Source organism: Mustela lutreola, chromosome 4, assembly GCF_030435805.1.
Source record: "Mustela lutreola isolate mMusLut2 chromosome 4, mMusLut2.pri, whole genome shotgun sequence".
Lineage (NCBI taxonomy): Eukaryota > Metazoa > Chordata > Mammalia > Carnivora > Mustelidae > Mustela > Mustela lutreola.
In genome coordinates this window covers 91,285,833-91,306,156 of record NC_081293.1, presented here as the reverse complement: position 1 = coordinate 91,306,156, position 20,324 = coordinate 91,285,833, and positions in this window count along the sequence as shown.

Below are 20,324 nucleotides of genomic sequence, written 5' to 3'. Positions count from 1 at the left end.
TCTGCTCAGTTGGGAGCCTGCTTCCCCTTCTCCCGCTGCCTGCCATTCCCTGACTTGTGCTCTCTTTCTGTCAAATAAATAAATAAAAATCTTTTAAAAAAAAGAAGAAGAAAAAGGAGCACCAGAGACATGTAGATATGTGACTGTATGATTTACCTGCCCACTCAATACAATTTTGAGAGTAAGTTATAATGGTAGAAATTATTGACTGAAAATTGGTTTTTTATATTGATGGATCTACAATATAGTTCTATTTTAAAAACTCTTTCACAAGAAAATTCTTCCTAAAAAGTAAAAATAACATATATTCATGTACATTGAAGCAAAATTTATGAAGAACTTCTTTCTACTGATCTGAACATTAAAAATAGTATAAGCAGACTTGTGGTTCTTGGCACACATAGTCACATACTTTAATCAGTTTCTTGACCATATGTATCTCTAATTCTATGTCTTTTCTGAAGAATGATTTTTTTTTTGCTTTTGTTTTAGGGTGGTGTATTATTTCAAATTTTTTTCACAGAATCGTTTACAATCTTCAAACTGGTATTTGAAGTTAAGTTAACTTAAAATTGTTAGCATCTTTGATCCCTTCTTGTAGACTGTAACATTTTTATTTAAGAAAATACACTCTCTACAGGTCCGGAGGTACATAGGAACCTCAGATCCCATTCTGCTAAACGAAGGATATTCTCACTTCCAATCACTTATGCCTTGAATATGTAAATGTGTCACCCAAATATTCACATAGGTGTTTTTCTGCCATTTTTCCAGAGTACTTTTCTTTGAAAACATTCTTATACGACCAAATTTGTCAATTTCTTTTATGTTTTGCCAAATGCAGATGCTCCAAAAATCACAGCCTTTCTCAATCTCATTCCATTCCAGTAAAATAAAATTTTGTCTAGTTAAAAATAAGAGCTCTGTCAAAGGCTCCAAGTACTCCACAGCTGAAATATGCAATTTCAAAAACGAAATCTTGTATACTGTTTGAGCTCTTATCTTTTAATTTATTTAGGGCCTCATTTCTGGAGAGATAAATTTGTCTTCCTATTTGCAAGTCTTGTTTTGAATAAATGCAATTCTCTGAAAGTATCAAAAACTTTAAAAGAAGCTTCTGGTGCTCCGTGCATTGATCTCTGGGAATAAAGATTTCCAAAAGATTTTGAAATAAGAAAAGTTACCTCAAATTTAGAAGACTTACAAAAGACTTTAATATCAACACTGGACTTAGATTGATTTACAAGTGAATTCTTCAAAGGGGCAAGTATTTCTCACATGATTAGTTACGACCAGTAAAAAAAGTTCATACTGCACCACAGAGGAATGTTTCATCCATGTCAGCTTTGTACAGTTAGATGTTGTGGTTTTGTTTCTGTATATAGTATTATTCTCAAGTTTTGATGACTGTCATTTCTGTTTGATTGGTAGAACATCACAGCCTTTACAAATGTAATTATGAAATATGTGCGAACCACAGTGAGGGCCAAACGTGGTTTCTTTGGTTTTTCTAATTAGTAGAAGGATAGTTTCTAAGCCAATACTATGCTTCATCAAAATATGTGTCTGTGTATAACCTCACAAATAAACAATTTTCATTTTAACATTGAACTTTTTAACTGACTTTACAGAGGCATTTATGATAATGTCAACTGTTCCGTCACTGACAGAGTGAACTTCTAAAAGCTTAGCTTTGATGCTCTGAAGTCTATGAAAAAAATCACATCATTACTGAGATTTGCTTAAATTGTTCTGTTTGAAGAATTTGATGACACTGTTATAATACTGGTATCGTTTATCTGTTTTCAATATTTCTTTTCAAGCAAAGCGACAGAAACCATATCATTTCCCTTTTCGGACCCAAATGAAAAGACTTTGAATTGTAAATAAGTAAAGTAATTTACTTCTAAATTTGATCATTCGATCTTGGTGGAAGTCTTGCTTCACAGAGTGATACGTAAAAAACGTTCTGCTCCCGGGCGCCTGGGGGACTCAGTGGGTTAAAGCCTCTGCCTTCGGTTTGGGTCATGATCTCAGGGTCCTGGGATTGAGCCCCACATCGGGCGCTCTACTCAGTGGGGAGCCTGCTTCCCGCCCCCCTCTGCCTGCTTGTGATCTCTGTCTGTCAAATAAATAAATAAAATCTTTAAAAAAAAAAAAAATTCTGCTCCCAGGCATATAAAATTGTCGTGTTGGAACACAGTCTTCCCAGAGTCATGATTAACTTCCCAAGTAGATGCTGATGCCTTCTCTGCTGGTTTAGTCTCCTGACTGCCATGTTGCTGGTGATACAGCTGCTCTGGTGGATGTTAAATACTGGAAAACATTGCATGTGAGTTACATCAACTGTCTTGAGAAATGGAAAGTTGCTCCCTAACTTTTTTTTTTTTATTAAATATATACTTTATATTGCTTTAGCTCATTCCCGACAAAAAGGTTTATTGTAAAACTTTTAAAAAGCACCGCCAAACAATAAGATAAGCACGTCTAAACTTAGACCATGCAATAAGACAAAACCATCAGAAGTAACAAGAGCATTTGGAGTATCCTCTTCTGCTTGAAGGCAGGGCTGCTTCGTCTCTGTTTCCCTCGCATCTGTCACATATCTCTAACGTATGATTTCTCCACTCCCACCAAGCGCACTGGCAGGGCCCTGCAGTATTATGCATTGACAGGTCACAGCATGGGAAATGGCCCAACTGGTTGATGCATCAAGAACAGAGACGTTGACTACTTTTGCCATCATCTCTAGACACTAAGAGGTGTTAGGTGTCCTTAGCTCCTTGGTACTGAGCACGCACATTCGTTTTTTTGCCACCCAAACCCCGCCCCCCATAATTGTACTTAAAGGAAGGAGTTTATTGAATCTCATTTGGAAAATGGCCAAGGAAATAAGTTGTTATTCTTTCAGATTTAATCCCTAGTAGTGAGAATTCTCTTAATTTCATGTGAACCTCTCACATTATTAAAGCCCATAGCAGAAACCGAAGCATAAGGACTTGTGAAATATATCCTGCCTCATTTTAATATAATTAATAAGAATGCTTTGTTAAATACGGGGAAAGGCCAAATGGAATGACACGTAGTATCAATAGGCATAAACTGGGAAGCCAAGACATAAGGGCCACACAAACAGAAAACGGAGAAAATCAGACTGGATTTCCAGAAGTCAAACAGAAAGGTGCAAAAGCAATGCTCAAAGAGTTCATGGCTAAAAATACTTCCAAACAGGTCAAGGACCTGAAGCCACTGGATTAATGGGGATGCTATCAAAATGGCAAACTAGTTTTTTATTGTCTTCCCCTGAAAGGAGGCCATTTTGATAGTTGTCCATAGACAAAATTGTGTTTGTGGAAGTCTGAGTCCAGCAGAGAAGTTCCGGCATGCTGTTGGAGAAACAAACAAACACAAAACACTGCTGCTTTGAAGAGGCCATTCTAAGGACTGGACGAGATGACTCCTTCTTTAAATATACCAACAAAATGAGAAGTTTAACAGAGAGATAGAAATCATAAAAAAGAACCAAACAGGAATTCTTCTCAAGCACACACAAAACATTCTCCAGGGTAGATCCTATGTTAGGTTACGAAACAAGTGTGACAAATTTAAGAAGATTGAAATCATACCATGTACCTTTTCTAACCACAATGGCATGAAACTAGAAATCAATAATAGGAGGGAAACTGGAAAATTTACTAATATGGGGAAATTAACATACTCCTGAACAATCAATGGGTCAAAGAAGAAAATGAATAGGAATTAAAAATATCTCGAAGCAGATGAAAATGTAAACATAATATACCAAAATTTAAGGGATGCACCAAAAGCAGGTTTTTAAAAGGTTTTATTTATTTATTTGACAGAGAGAGAGAGAAAGCATGAGCTGGGAGAGGGAGATGGAGAAGCAGGCTCCCTGCTGAGCAGGGGGCCCAGTGTGGGACTTGATCCCAGGACCCTGGGATCATGACCTGAGCTGAATATTACTCAGTCATCAAAAAGAATGAAATCTTGCCATTTGCAGTGATGTGGATGGAGCTGGAGTGTATTATGCTGAGCAAAGTAAGTCAGTCAGAGAAAGGCAAATACCATATGATTTCACTTGTGGGTGGAATTTAAGAAACATAACAGAGGAGCATAGAGGAGAAAAAAAGAGGGAGGGGAAACAAAGAAACAGACTCTGAACTCCTGAGAAAAAAACTGATGGTCACTAGAGGGAAGGGGGTGGGGAATGGAATAGGTGATAGGGACTAAGGAGGGCACTTGTGACTGGGTGTTGTATGTGAGTGTTGAGTCACTAAATTATAGAATTGAAACTAATATTACACTGTAAGTTAACTAACTGGAATTTAAAGAAAAACTTTTTTAAAAACCTAAAAAATAAAATAAGTAAATGAGACCAAGACAATTCAATATCTGTTTGGGGAAATGATGCTTCCATGAAACATAAATAAAAATTAATTCCATTTTGATGGTAGCTTTAAGTGTGAAAGACAAAAAGTGAAAGCTTCTAGAAAAATCTATGAAGATGTTTTCATGAGTTCAGTAGGAAAAGTTAACTTAAAGAAGACACTAGAAGCACTAGTTATAAAGGAGGAGATTGATAAGTTGGATTCCATTACATTTAAGAACTTCTTTTCATTAGAAGACACCATAAAAAGACAAAAAAAGAAAAAGCAAGCTATAGAGTGTGAAAAGATATTTCAACACTTACATAGCCACTAAGGGACTCATATCTAAGGACATGAAAGATTTCTTTATGTTAATAAGAAAAGGACATACAATCCAATAAAAAAAACACTGGGTTAGTGACTTGAATGGGCAAATCACAAGAGAGGATATCCAAATGGCTGATAAACATATCTTCAACCTGATTGGTAATCAAGGAAGCACAACTGATGTGTACAATAATATAATTCTAATCACTCTCCAGAATTACTAAAATTAAAGAGAAAACACTAAATGTTGATGAGGATGTAGACCATCAGGCATCCTTATCTACTGCTAGTGAGAGTGTAAATTAGTACAATCTTGGAAAACAGATCATCGTTATCTGTAAAAGTTGAATATATGCATAACCTTGAACTTGGAGTTTTCATTCCTAGTTACAGATCAACAGAAATGCATGCATAGGTCTAACAAGCAATTGCACAAAAATGATCACAGCAACATTGTATTTATTTATTTACGAAAGCCAAAACATGGAAACAGCCAAATGGACATCAGTAGATGAATCGACAATGGAATGGATGAATATTGCTACCATGAAGTATATTCATAGTAGAGCAGAAAAACTGAGCAAAGCAGAGCCATATGCAAAACAAAACAAAACAAAACAAATAATAAAAACCCAGTACTGAGCAAAAGAAGTCATATGCAAGAGAGTAAAAATGTGTGATTCTGTGTATCCTGTTACAAGTCAGGATAAAAAAAAATAAGGAAGGAAGAAAAAGAAGTCGGCATAATGGTTAAATTTGGAAGGAGAATACAATGATTGGGAGAAGGCAGGGGTGATTTTGGAGTGTTGTAATATTCTTTTCCTTGACCTGGAGTAGGTTACACTGCTGCTTGCTTCGTGATGATTTATTGAGATGTCCAATTTTTGTTGTGTGCACTTTCCAGGTGTTTTTTAAGGCATTGGAGATAAGGGACTGAACAGAAAATTGCTATCTCCCCATCACTGGGAGAGTTCCAATCCTAACAGCATAGCTCTTGTATGTCTGCATGGAGGCAAAAGGAGCTGTCTTTGAGAGCAAGCTGACCAGGAATACTTAGCCCATTTTACTTTTATTTTTGTCAAATTACAAAATAACCCAAGCTCATTGTAGTAAATTAGGCATGTATGGTAAGGTTTGAAAAAACAAATTTTAGCATCTCATCAGTCAGAGACCATCCCTGCTCGCATTTTGGCTATTTCCTTTCAGATTTTTTCATTGCGTTTTTCTGTACTTATCATCCTATAATGGTTTTAAAAATCATCCTTCTTAAATCAAACTGTCTCATTAAAAATTTCACATTTTTAAAGGTTCTTTATCAGTCCCCTTTTTGGGAACCCCCAATGTTTCCTACAGTGGTTGTACTCTATTCTTATTGGAAATGTAGGTTGCTCATAATTTTTCTATGTAATAAATGATTTTCCAGTCAAAATCTCAAATAGAAATATTGGCTTATGTTTTGCATCGTTGTCCTAGGTTGGATTACCTGGGAAGGGAAATGACTAGAATAAATATAAACATTTTTAAGGCTCTTGACAAATATTTTCATGTTGCTCTTGGAAAGGTAACCACAATTTAGAGTCCCATGGACACCGTCTAGTCAAGCCAGGAATGGCGGTCGTCAGGAAAGGACAGTGAGAGCCTTGCGTGGGTATCATGTCTCCACAGCAACCAGCCTCCGTCAGGGTCAGGGCATCCTTCCCTGGGGTGCTGTGGTGCTCTCCCCCCAGCTCCTCCATTATCACATTTGGAAGATCTGAACATCTGAGCACTCACACTCACAAGACCGTCCTCACGTGGTAGGGTCTCCTCATCATACACATATCCACACTCACATGTGTTCATGTGCGTACACTCATACACTCACTCACACACACGGGAGGGGAAACATCAGCTACAATCATGGTTGCCCATGTTTGTAAATGATCCTGTCCACTCCTGCAGCACTCCTTCCAGCTTTGTGCTTTTTTTTTTTTTTTTTTTAAGATTTTAGTTATTTATTTGACAGAGAGAGAGAGATCACAAGTAGGTAGAGAGGCAGGCAGAGAGAGGGTGGGAAGCAGGTTCCCTGTTGAGCAGAGAGCCCTATGTGGGGCTCCATCCCAGGACCCTGGGATCATGACCTGAGCTGAAGGCAGAGGCTTTAACCTACTGAGCCACCCAGGCGCCCCACATCTTGGTGCTTTTATTAGGATGGCCTTATTAAATCGCTTTTTGGTATTTGTAGCATGTATTTTTACAGCTATGCTCTAACACTCATAACACCTGGGCGGGGGGAGGGGCACAGCCCTATAAATAAAATCCTCATTCACCACGGCAGCTAATAAAGTTCTTGTTCTCTACTTCTCTCTCGATTTTCTTTTTATCAGAGCCAAATCATGCGGCAAATGAAAGCTGACATCTATGAGATTTCCCATACACATAATTTAGAGTATGAGCTGTAAAATTCCACTAAAGCAAAATAAAGCATAAGACAAAGGAGCGCTTAACATCCCCGGGACCCACCACGTGAGTCTGGTGGGTATTCCTTTCCATCGCCTTTCCATTTGCCGGTGTTTTGCCCTTCTGTTCCCGCCTTTACTCTTGCACCTTGAAAGGGCTCCAGAAAATTCCTTCTGTCTGGGCAGCTTTCACATTTGCTTTCTTTCAACTCAGTGGTCCGTGTATGGTGCCTCAGCTGAGTGCCGAGGCATGTGGTGAGTCCATAAAGGTAAATAACGCATGGTACCCCTCCTTTAAGGTTTCAGAATCTAGGGGGGACCATGCAGGGCCATATGACCCATGACCCAGACAGGCCAAAGCGCTAGTGAAATATTAATGCAACAGAGGCGGGGGGGGGGGGCGGACGGAGCACGCGGCACAAAGTTGGGGCAAGAACTTCAGTCTACCCACCCTGTCTGCTTTTTTTTCTAGTTGATTACCTATTCTAGCAAGTTCTAATGACCCTGAAATGGAGACCTCTAGGAACTCTGGAAGAAATAGACATCACCTTAGAGCTGAGGTAACAAAGAAAAGTCTTTCTCTGTCACTACTCATATGATTTCATAGTATATTTAAAAATATTTCTTGTGTCCTTATGGGCAACCTACTATAAAATGGGGGAAATCCCTATTTATATGACCTTATAATACATTTAAAATATTTTTTTGTTTCTTTATGGACTCCCTGTTTTTCTTAAAGAGAAATTTCCAGTTATATTATATCACCCCTTAATACGTTCTAAAATATTTCTTATACTCTCATGGACAGTCTCCTATGTTTTTCTTCAAAGAGGGTTGCTTTCTGAACGAATGCTGTTCATCGGCCGTCACGAGACAACTAAGGTGGCCTGGGGACGCTCCCATGGGGAGGATGATGTGAAGCTGACACGCTCAGGCACACTGCAGACTCATGTGGGTCATTCTTCGAAGGAGACAAATTATGGTAAGTTCAGAACACACCAATGTCTGGAGGGAAGACGTGTTTTGCGGAGACGACAGCTCTTGTGTTCAGGAACATTCCACAAAACACTGGGTGACAGACATTTCACTTTCAGGAACCAGAAAGTGACTTACTAATAGAAGCCAGATCCTCCAAACCTTCTCTGAGAGGTAGGATCCTGTTTTGCGTTAATTTCTCTGAATACTTTGTAGAGATTTATTCATTAGTTAATTAACTATTTGTCCACTCGTTGGGTAAATGCCTTGTTTGGGCCATTAGAGTAGCTCTGGAAATACCAACAAGGTTCCTCTTCACGGAGCCTGTGTGCTACCAGGCAAATCTGTTAGTCGAGAAGAGGGCAGGGAGAGCTGCTCAGCACATGGTGTGAGAAAAGTCTTCTCCACAGGCATCTACCACAGAAGTAAAAACCAAAAAGATGTTGAGGGAAAGGGTGACTGCTCAGTTCTGTTTCGCTAGGTGTCTTCATTTGCTCAGGCTGACAAAGGATCACAGATTGGGGGGGGGGGGGGCTTCAACGCAGCCACTTATCTCTCCCACTTCTGGGGACTAAAAATCCAAGATTAAGGTGTATGGCAGGTGTGGGTCTTTCTGAGGCCTTTGCATGGCATGTAGACAGTGGTCTTCTCCCTGTGTCCTCCTGTGGTCTTCCTTCTGTGTGCGTCTATGTCTCCACTTCCTTTCATGAGAGCGTAAGTCAGATTGGGTATGGATGGGTCTATCTTAAGGGCCTCATTTTAACTTAATTGTTGCTTTCAAGACCCTATCTCCAAATACCATCACACTCTGGGTACTGGGTGTTAGGACTTCAAAGTAAGAATTTTGGGAGGCACAACTCAGCCCATACAGTTTATAATAAAATGAGCCCTTGGTTGAGACACTTGGTGTACCCATTTCTTCATTATTACCACAGTCTGCAAGCTACCTTCAAGGAAACCGAAGTTTGGGGAATTTGAGTGACAAAGCCAGAGAGATAGAACTTTTTAGAAGCAGAATTTAAATGTAGTTTTACCTGCATCGAAATTCTGCACCATGTTAAGCCTCTGCGAAGTCAGTAAGCTGGTACTTGTAGACTTTGAGGTAGGTGAGGTTTTCTCTCCATTGGCTTCTGCCCTGCATTTCCAGGAATGCAAGGAGGGCTGTGGGGTGGTGGTAAGCAGATTTGTTCAGTCAGGTTATTGTCCCACTCTGTGACCCTAGGCAAGTTCTTCAACAACTGCCAAGTTATTCCATTTTCCCATTTGTAAAACCCTTCAAAGTTGGAGGGGTAGTAATTAAAAGAGGTAAGATACACGGAAGTACCTGACATGAGATGCATGCTCTCTTAACTACTGGGAACACAAGTTTCCTCTTCTGTAGACTGGGAATATTGATACTCTTTGAGACTTCTGAGATCTATGATTGAGAGGTCATCTGGAAAATGACAGGGACATAGTATTCATAAAAATGGCAGCCATCATTGTTATTAATCTTTCCTTCTTCCTTTCCTTATGCTGCCTCTTCTCCATCCCACCATTTCCACTCTGTGGACCTTGCCTATCTACCTATTTACCTAAGCCTTACACCTTCCTGGTGATACCTAGCTATTCTCACGGATTACTCTGCCCTAACATGAATGCATTCCATGCCCATTTTTAGGAACTCCTTATTCTAATGGACAGGTGGATCCCTGGGCAAGGCGGTGCATACTGTTTGACTCTCAGAGCAAGCTGTCAGCAATTTCATAAACACAGCAATCATCCCAGCCAGGGCTGGAAGCTCAAACAGTTAACTCCTGATCAATTAATTTAATCAAGACTTGGCCAACTCATAAATTGTTCAGGCATGCCATTAGCTCAAAAGTTCTCTTGTTGGCTAATTGCTTAAGTGATTTTTAAAAACGTTTTAATGAATGACATTGCCGTTGGATTCTGTGCTATTTATTTTTCTATCAACAAGAGAAAGTTGCATGAATGTTTGAAATGAAAAATAAAGCAAAGCAATTCAGGTTAAGATCTGGAACTTGCGGGGTGGGAAACTAGATCCACACAGTTGTAACCTTGCCCTGGCGGGATTGTAAAGCCACATCAAAAGCTTTCATTCTTTTCCTCTTGCCTCCTGTCACACATTCTGCTTGGAGCATGTGTCATACAGATGCAGTGGTTCCAAAGTTATTAAACTTGTGTGAGCTCATCACTCTTATGCAAAAAAATTTACCAGCCACAAAATACCAATGGTGGTTTGCAGGCTGATGGTAAAAGCTCTCTTGATTGCTGGATGGAGCTAGTTCTCTGGGACATTGATGTCACCCTGCCCACCCATGCCATACCCTCCCCTTATGTCTGTTGCCATGTGTCTTCCAGAAAGGATCCAGAGGGGATTTGGAGAGGTTTTATAGGCTCATGTGTCTGCAGAGGTGAACAGAGTGGCCAGCAGTTCTGATGGAACTCCCCATTACCCCGACTGTGATGAAACAGAACATGGGAGAAGGAGAGTGTGAGAAAAGGAGAGAGCCACAGAGAAGGTGCTGGTAAAAGAAAAGAGAAGACAATGTAGACAAAGTAAGAGAGGAAGAATAAAAAAAAATAGAAAATGATTACTCAAGAGAAAGAGCTAGAAACACAGAACTAGGAATCAAGAGATAGAAAGAAAGGTAGGGAGAAAATGAGAGATTGGATGTAAGAGAGAGAAGAGGAAAATAGGAAAATAGAAATTGTGAGAAAAAAGGAAAAAAATTTAAAAATTTGCATATGGGGGGGATAAAATCATCTGGCAACTTTATTTGTCAAGGTAACATCAATATTCTATTTATACTCTCCGAAGTTAGCTCTTCGAGAAAGCCCAGGAATGCACTCTTGCCGTCCCTGCGTCCTCCCTTATGTTCCAAGTGTTGCTTACATAATGACCTCATTGATCTAACTCCTGGCTCAACTCAACATGTCCCTTGTACTACAACAGCAGTGACTTGGCCCTTGAGCTCCGTGGAGTGTGACAGAAGTGTGGTGCCAAGTGCTTGCCCTGGTTTTTTCGCTTGTACCCAGTGACTTTGACGTTCCATGTATCAGACTTGTTCAGGCCACCATCTAAAACATTTGCCAGCTCGGCAGACCCGTGGCTTACTACCATGGGGCACAGAACTTGGGCAAGTTTGGCGAGGAGCAGTCTATAGAAAGGCAAGCAGTTCAGTTGGGTCCCAGAAGGCCATGGAAAGTAGAATTATCCATATGACAGTCACGTCCTAAAATCCTTACTGCCTGTCATTTCTTTGTTTGTCCTTAAAGTCTGGGCAATTTTTCTAACTTAACTTTGAGTTTCCTTGTGGGGTCCAAAACACAGACACTGCAAAAAAAAATTAATAATAATAATAATAATAAAGCAATGGCCTTCATCTTTACACTGATTATGTAAGAGTGGCATGGGTGGTATTCACGATTCCTCACACTACACTCACACTTAAGTGTGCCTCCACTTAATTTTAGTGTAATGTCATTTATCAACCTTTCCTTCTGGTTAGCATTTTCTGTGTCTTGTTTTTTTAAAAAATCCTTACTGGGGCACCTGGGTGACTCAGTCGGTTAAGCTTCTGTCTTTGGCTCAGGTCATCATTGCAGGGTCCTGGGATCGAGTCCCACATGGGCTCTTTGCTCAGCTTCACCTGCTTCTCCCTCTCCCTCTGCTGCAAATATCTAAAACTGATGCTGATTTGTTAAAAATATGTTATTTCCTATTGTTCTGCAGTGCTACTTCTAAACACATACCTTCATGGGTCTGTCTCTGGACTCTCTTCAGCTCCATTGGTTTATTTTTCTACTTTTGCACTAATACCATTCATTCTAGCTTTCCAAAAAATCTTGGTAGCTTGCAGAGTAAGTCTTCATGTTGGACTTTTTAAGAATGCCTTGGTAATTGCATTTCCCTATGAATTTTAGAATCAGCATGTCGATTCCCACACAAATAAATAGCCACACAAATCGGTGGGGATTTTTGTTGGGATTTCATGGAATCTATCAGTCAATTTGAGGGTAATATTTTTTACCAGGTTTTCTTCATTCCCTCTGTCTCTTTCTTTCTCTGGGTATATTTCAATCCAGAGTTATTACACAGTCCTCCATTTATTTACATCTTCTCTCTCTCTCTCTCTCTCTCTCGAGAGAGAGAGAGCATACAAGCAGGGACTGGCAGAGGGAGAGGGGGAAAGAGAATCTTAAGCAGACTCCACACCCAGAGTGGAGCCTGATGTGGGATGGATCTCAGGACACTGAGATCATGAAATAAACCAAAGTCAGGAGTTGGGAATTTAACCAACAGAGCCTCCCAGGTGCCCATCTCCTAATATTGTTTTATTTCTTGAATTATCTTTTATTAGAATTATCTTTATCTTGAATTATCTTTTATTAGATTTGGTTTTGTTTGATTTAATATGTTATTATATACAAGTATCTGTTTTAAAGTATATATTATATTTATTGTTGCTTTATAGGAAAGCAATTATTTTTGTATTTTCTGTAGTGATCTTGTATTTAACAGTTCATTATAATAATTGGTAAATTTAAATTTTTCTGTATATACAATTATGTTATTTTAAAAAATCTGTTTATAATTTCTGCCTTCCAATACTTAATACCTTACGTTTATTTTTATTGCTTTATTGGATTAGTTTGAACCACAAATAAAATGTTAAGTAGCAATAGTGGTCTCAGACATCCTTATCCTGACCTCAGAAGGAAAGCTTTTAATATTTCACTGGTAAGTATAGTGTTTCCTGTAGGTTTGAAAAATAATCAACAAATTATGAAATTTATCTTCTTTTATTGGTTTGATAAAATTTTTTTAAAATTATAAATGGACATAGAATGTTCTCAAGTGTGTTTTGTACCTATATTGATGTAACTGTATGATTGTTCTTTTTTATTCTGTGTGAATTACCTTGGTTAATTTTCACATGTAAAGCTTATCTTTTATTCTTGGAATAACCCACTTTGGTGATGCCATGTTATCTTTTTTAATATATTGCTGGACTTGGTTTGCTAATATTTTATTTAGGATTGTTGCCCAATTTATGATTGAGATTGGTCTGTAAGTTTCCTTTTTTATACTGTTTATATGAGCTTCAGGATGAGAATGTTCCAGTCAAGGTTGGACCAGCCTTATGAAACAAGAGAAATTCCCTCTTTTCCTATTTTTTACAAGAATTTCTGTTCTTTTGAGATAGGCATTATTTTTTTTTTTTTTTTTTTTTTTTTTTTTTTTTTTTTTAGAGCCAAGATAAAACATTTTTACTAGATTTTTTGTTAGTCCATAAACATTAACAGTTAGTCCATAACATTAACATTATTTTTACTTCAATATTTGGTATGACTAGGCAATGAAGCCTTCTGGGACTTCATTTGTGAGAAAGATATCCTTCTTGGAACACTGCATCAAAAACTAATGATGTATTTTATGGTAACTAATATAGCACAATAAAAAAATAAAATAAATAAAATAAGGAAATAGAAAAAATAAAGATATCTTAAAGTTTGGTTTTTTTTTTAAATAATGTTCTTTTGAGGTTATAATTTACAAAGAGCAAAATTCATTCTTTTGAAGTGTACAGTCAGGGAGTTTCCACAAATGTGTAAAGTTGTGAAACCACCATCAGAGTCAGTATATGGAACACTCCCACCACACCAGACACTTCCCAAAACTTTCAACCCCAGTCCCAGGCAACCAGGGCTCAGTCTTCTGTGCCTATCGTTTTGGCGTTTCTGGAATGCTGTGGAGTGAGATCATATGCACACAGTCTTCTGAGTCTGGTTTCTTCCACTGAGCATAATGCCTGGGAGGGTCATCTGGTTGCGGTATGTGTTGGGTTTGATCCCTTTTGTTGCTGAGTGTTGCTAGTCAAATAAATGAAGTACCACAATTTGTGTAGCCATTCAGCAATATGTGGACACTTGGGTTACTTCCAGTTTGGGCTACTGGACTAAAAACAGTCACCTACAGCTCTTTATGTTGGACATACAGAGGAGTAAAGAGCAAGGAGGGATGACTACTTGACTACACGGCATTAGTGTAGTGTCATTGCTGGGCCATAGGGCAAGGATAGTTTTCACTAGAAAAAAAAAAAAAATAACCAAACTTTTCCAAAGTGGTTATTTTACATTATCACCAGCATCTTCACCAATATTTGATATTGTAAGTTTTCCCCCAAAACAGCCATTTTAATTTGGGGGGTTTTAATATGCACTTTTCTAATAAAAAAAAAAAAACACTGAACATTTCAGTGTTTATTTGCCACATGTATAACTTCTGTAGTAAAGTATCTGTTACAGTCTTGCTCTGTTTTTATAGGGTTGCCTTCTTAGAATTTAATTGGAAGAGTCACTTATGTATTTTGGATACAGATCCTTTACCAGATATGTGTTATACAAATATTTCCTTCTAGTCAATGACTTCTTTTTTAAAGAGCAGAGATTTTTAATTTTGATGAAGTCAAATTTTGTTCTTTTATTGCTCATACTAGTAGTGTTGTAACTAAAAATACTTTGCCTTACCCAAGTGACAAAGGTTTTTCTATATTTTCTTCTAGAAATTTTAGATTTGGGTTTTTCATTTAGTATGATCTTGAGTTAATTTTTATGTGTTGTAAGTGTTCAGTTGCTTCTTAAAGTATGTACAAAAGACTGTCATTTCTCCATTGAATTAGCTTGTCACCTCTGTCAAAATTCAAAGTAATATATATGTGCGGGTCTATTTTCACACACTCTATTTCTGTATGTCTATCCTTATGCCAAAATCACATTCTAGATTACTGCAGCTTATAGTAAAACTTAAAATCAGATATAAGGATTCCGTTAACTTTTTTGTTCTCTTTCAAAACTTCTGTATTCCAAATATTTTTTACAAACATCAATTTCTATGGAAGGAAAAAAAAAAGTCCAGCTGGGATTTTTATTGGCTTTGCATTGAGTCTGTAGATCAATTTGGGGAAAACTGACATCCTAATAACTGTTTTCCTATCCATAAACATGATACCCATTTATTTAGATCTTTAATTTCTATCAGCAATGTTTTATAACTTCCTGCATCCAAGTTGTGCACATATCTTGTTGGATTTATCCCTAAATATTATATATGTTATATATGTTAATGTTATAATATTATATATATAATATATATAATATAATGTTATAAATAATGTTCTAAAATATCAATTTTCAATGACTCATTGCTAGTATATACACAAACAAAACTGATTTTTGTACTGATTATCTTACTCTTATAATATTGCAAAATCCACGTATTAATTCTAACTTTTTTGAAGATTCTTGGAGATTTTCTTCATAGAGGAGCATGTCATCCGTAATTAAAGTTGGGTTTATTTCTTCCTCTCTGATGCCTTTTATTTCATATCCCTGGCCTATTCCACTGGCAAAGGCCACTAGTACAATGTTGTAACAATCAGTGACAGCAGACATCCTTTTCTTGTTGAATTGTAGGTCTAAAGTCTTTTACATTAAATATGAGGTTAGCTGTAGGTTTCTTATAGGAAGTTCTGTTCTACTTTAAGTTTTCTATGAGTTTTTATCAGGAATCTAAGTTATATTTTTTCAGATGCTTTTTCTTCACTTATTGAACTAGTCATGTGGTTTTTTTCTGTCTACAATCTGTATATAGGGTGAATTACATACTTGATTTTTTAAATGTTGAACCAACCAAGCATTCCCAGAATAAAATTAATTTTGTCTTTTAAGTACACTGTAGAATTCAGTTTGGTAATATTTCACTAGATATTTTTGCATTAATTTTGATTATGGTTATTACTCTGTAACTTTTTCTTTTCTCATAATATCTTTTTCTGGTTTTGGGATCAGGGTAACGCCAGCCTCACAGAGTAAGTTGGGAAGTATTCCCTGTTCTTTTTTTTTTTTTTTTCTAGAAGGTTTTATGTGGAATTGGTATTATTTCTGCCTTAATTGGTAGAATGTACCAGTGCAGCAATTTGGATGTGGAGTTTTCCTAATGGAAAGATTTTAAATATGAATGCATTTTCTTTACTAGATATAGGGCTATTCAGACTATCTATCCTGGCTGAGTTCTGGTCATCTGGTGTTTACAAAGGAATTTGTTCTCCTTTGTTCTAAGTTGTTGAATTTATGTTATGTTCAGCAGTTTTACATAATATTTCCTTGTATTTTATCATGTTAAGAATGCTTAACATGTGGGCGCCTGGGTGGCTCAGTGGGTTAAGCCTCTGCCTTCGGCTCAGGTCATGATCCCCGGGTCCTGGGATTGAGTCCTGCATCGGGCTCTCTGCTCAGCAGAGAATATGCTTCCCCCTCTCTCTCTGCCTGCCTCTCTGCCTACTTGTGATATCTCTGTGTGTGTGTCAAATAAATAAATAAAATCTTGAAAAAAAAAAAAGAATGCTTAACATGAGATTTACCCTCTTAACAAATTTGTAAGTATATAATACAGTATTGTTAACTACAGGTACAATCTTGTACAGCACACCTCTAGAACTTACTCCTCTTGCATAACCAAAATTACGGACCCATTGACCAGCAACTCCCCATTTTCCCCTAGATAACCATGTGTTCTCTGTTGGATCTGTAGTTATGGCCTCTTTCCTCCCTGATATTGGTAATTTGTGTCTTCACTATATATATATCTTTTTTTCCCCAGATCAGTCTACCTAGAAATTTAACAATATTATTCTTTTCAAAGACTCAAGTTTCAGTTTCATTGATTTTCACTATTGTTTTTTTGTTTTCAAATTCACTTATTTCTGTTATTATCTTTGTTCTTTCCTTTCTTCTGCATACTTGGGTCATTTGCTCTTCTTTTTCCAATTTCTTCAGGTAGAAACTTGGGTCATTGATTTGAAACCCTTTTTCTTTTCTAATGTAAGCATTTAATACTATAGATTTCCCTCTTTGCAAGGCTTTGGTTTTGATCTGGTTTTCTTTTTTAATTTTGATTTGATTCAAAATTTTCTTATTCCCCCTCTTAGTTCTCCTTTGACTGCTTATTTAGGAGTACTATATTGTTTAATTTCAAAATATTTAGAGACTTTTCAGATACATCACTGTTACTGATTTCTTGTTTAATTCCAATGTCAAAGAAGATACTTACTAAATTTTAATTTTTTAAAAGTATAGATATATATTTTTAAGATTTTATTAATTTATTTGTCAGAGAGACACAGAGAGAGAGAGGGTGAGCAGGGATTCCAATGCCAGACTCAATCCCAGGACCCTGGGATCATGACCTGAGCTGAAGGCAGATGTTTAACCAACTGAGCCATCCAGACATCCCTAAATTTTAATTCTTTAAAATTTTTGAGATTTTTTTTTAGGAAGACATATATTTTATTTTTTATTTTTAAAATTAAATTTAATTTTTTTCACTGTTCCAAGACTCATTGTTTATGCACCACACCCAGTGCTCCATAATACCCACCACCAAGCTCACCCAACCCCTCTCTCCCCTCCCCTCCAAAACCTTCAGTTTGTTTCTCAGAGTCCACAGTCTCTCATGGTTCATCTCCCCCTTCAATTTCCCCCAACTTACTTCTCCTCTCCAACTTCCAATGTCCTCCATGTTATTCCTTATGCTCCACAAGGAAGTGAAACCATATAATAATTGATTCTCTCTGCTTGACTTATTTCACTCAACATATTTCACTCACCAGTCCTGTCCATGTAGATACAAAAGCTGGGTATTCAACCTTTCTGATGGAGGCATAATATTCCATTGTATATATGGACCGTATCTTCTTTATTCATTCATCTGTCTGGCTCTTTCCAGATTTGTTTCATGACACAGAACATAATCCATTGTGGTGAATATTTCATATATACATTTGGAAAGAATTCACATGCTTGAAAATAATTCATCCATACAGTTGAAGAGAATGTGTGCTCTACTGTCATCGGATGGAACATTCTGTAACTGTCACTTAGCTCAAGTTGGTTGATAACTTTGTTCAGATCTTCTACATTCTTATTAATGTTATGTTTATTTGTTCTCTTAATTATGTAGAGAGGAGTGTTAAAGTCTCCAAATAACATTTTTGCTTCTATCAGGTTTTCCTTCGTGTATTCGGAATCTGTTATTTGGTGCATACATAGTTAGGATTAGGTCTTTTTCATCAACTCTCCCTTTTTTCATTATGTAATATCTTTATCCATGGTAACATTCATTGTTTTGAAATCTAATTTTTCTAAAATTAACGTATCCACTTCCACTTTTTTGATTAGTGTTTGCATAGCCTGTCTTTTTCCATCCTTTAACCTACAAATTTATATTTAATTGGTTTCTTGTAAGGAGTGTATCATTGGGTCTTGCTTTTTCATCCATGTAGATAATATCTGCCCTTAATTTTGTGTATTTAACCTATATTTAATATAATTATTGAGATGGTTGGATTTAAATCAATTATATTATTCATATTGTCTCACCTGTCTTTTGTCCCATTTTTTCTTGCTTTCCTGTTTTTTTGCATTAAAATTGCATTGTATGATTCCACTTTATAACCACTACTGGCTTATGAGTATACTTCTTTGAAAATTTATTTCATTCTTACTCTATGGATTACCATATACTCATTAACTTGTCAAAGTCTACTTTCAAATAATATTAGACCACTTTGGGATAGAGTGTAATAACTTTGCGACACTAGTTTGCTATTTTCTGCCTCCCAACCTTTGAGCTATTTTTGTCAGGCACTTTACTTCTGCATACATTATAAGCTCCAAAATTCATTCCTACTCTTTTGTTTAGACAAAAATCATAAAGTTTTCTTATAAAACAGTACAAAATAAGAATAATTTCTTTATATTTGCCTTTAGCTTTACTATTTTTTAAGAGCTCTGCTATCTCTTTGTATAATAAAGCTCTCATTGTCCCCTAGTATTATTCTGCTGTCTCAAACTTCCCTTAACAACTCTTGTTGTGCAGGTCTCCTGGCAATGAATTCTCTTAGCTTTTGTTGTCTGAAAAAAAACTTATTTTGCCTTCATGTTTGAAAGACATTTTCACTATATATAGAGTTCTAAGTTGACTTTTCTTCTTTCAGTACTTTAAGGATGTGGCCCCATTATCTTCTGGTTTGCCTACATTCTGACAAAAAGTATGCTTGATATTCCTATCTTTGTTCCACTGCATTTAATGTTACTTTTTCCTCTGGCTTCTAAGATTTCCCTTTATCTTTGGTTTTCAGAAATTTGACACGTGTGTGTGTGTGTCTGTGTGTGTGTGTGTTTTATTCTACTTAGGATTCTTTGAATTTCTTGTATCTGTGCTTTGTTTTTTTATTACTATTTTTAAGTAAAAATCTAAAATTTTCAGTCTTGTCGCTTCTCTTATTTATGTTTCTTTCTCTTTCTTCTCTTCTAAAACTCCAATAATACATTTTTATTCCATTCCCTATTGTCTCACAGCTCTTGATATTCTGGGCTTGTTCTGTTGTTGTTGTTTTTTTCCTCCATATTTTTCTCGTTGTCATCTATTAATCATTTCTATTGATCTATCTTCAAGTTCACTAATTCTTTCCTCGATAATGTCCAGCTCCCTTTTAAAACCTATGAAAGGAATTCATTTTTGGTGTCAAGTTCTTTTTTTCATTCATAATATTTCCATTTGACTATTTAAAAAAAAATGATTTCAACTTTTTGTTAAAATTCTCCATCTGGTCATCCATGTTGTCTACTTTTTCTAATAGATTACTTATCAATCACAGTTATAAAGTCCTATTTGATATTAATATCTGGGTCATTTCTTAATCTAATTCTATTGATTGATTTACCTCTTCACAATGAGGTTTTGTTTCTTTGGCTTTTATATATTTTCTAATTTTTCATGGATGATGACTATTATATTTGGGGAAAACAGTGGAAACCAATATAAATACTATTTATGCCCAGAAATGGGCACATCTCTTTTCCTGTCCGTTCATCAGTGTGTGTGTGTGTGTGTGTGTGTGTGTATCATTCTAGTCTGTTGTTTAGCTCTGTTGTTGTTACGGTCACTTTAGGGGCACCACAGACTTTAATTTCTTCCAGGGGTAGCTGGGTTTCTTTTTTTATTTTGCAGTGTCTGTGATGCTAATGGATTGTTTCTCAATGTTTCTGCTATTTTCTTCACTTTCAGCGGTGCCAGTGTGCTTCACCACAAATGGGGTATTTCTCTTGCTTCTCCCCTAGCAGTAGA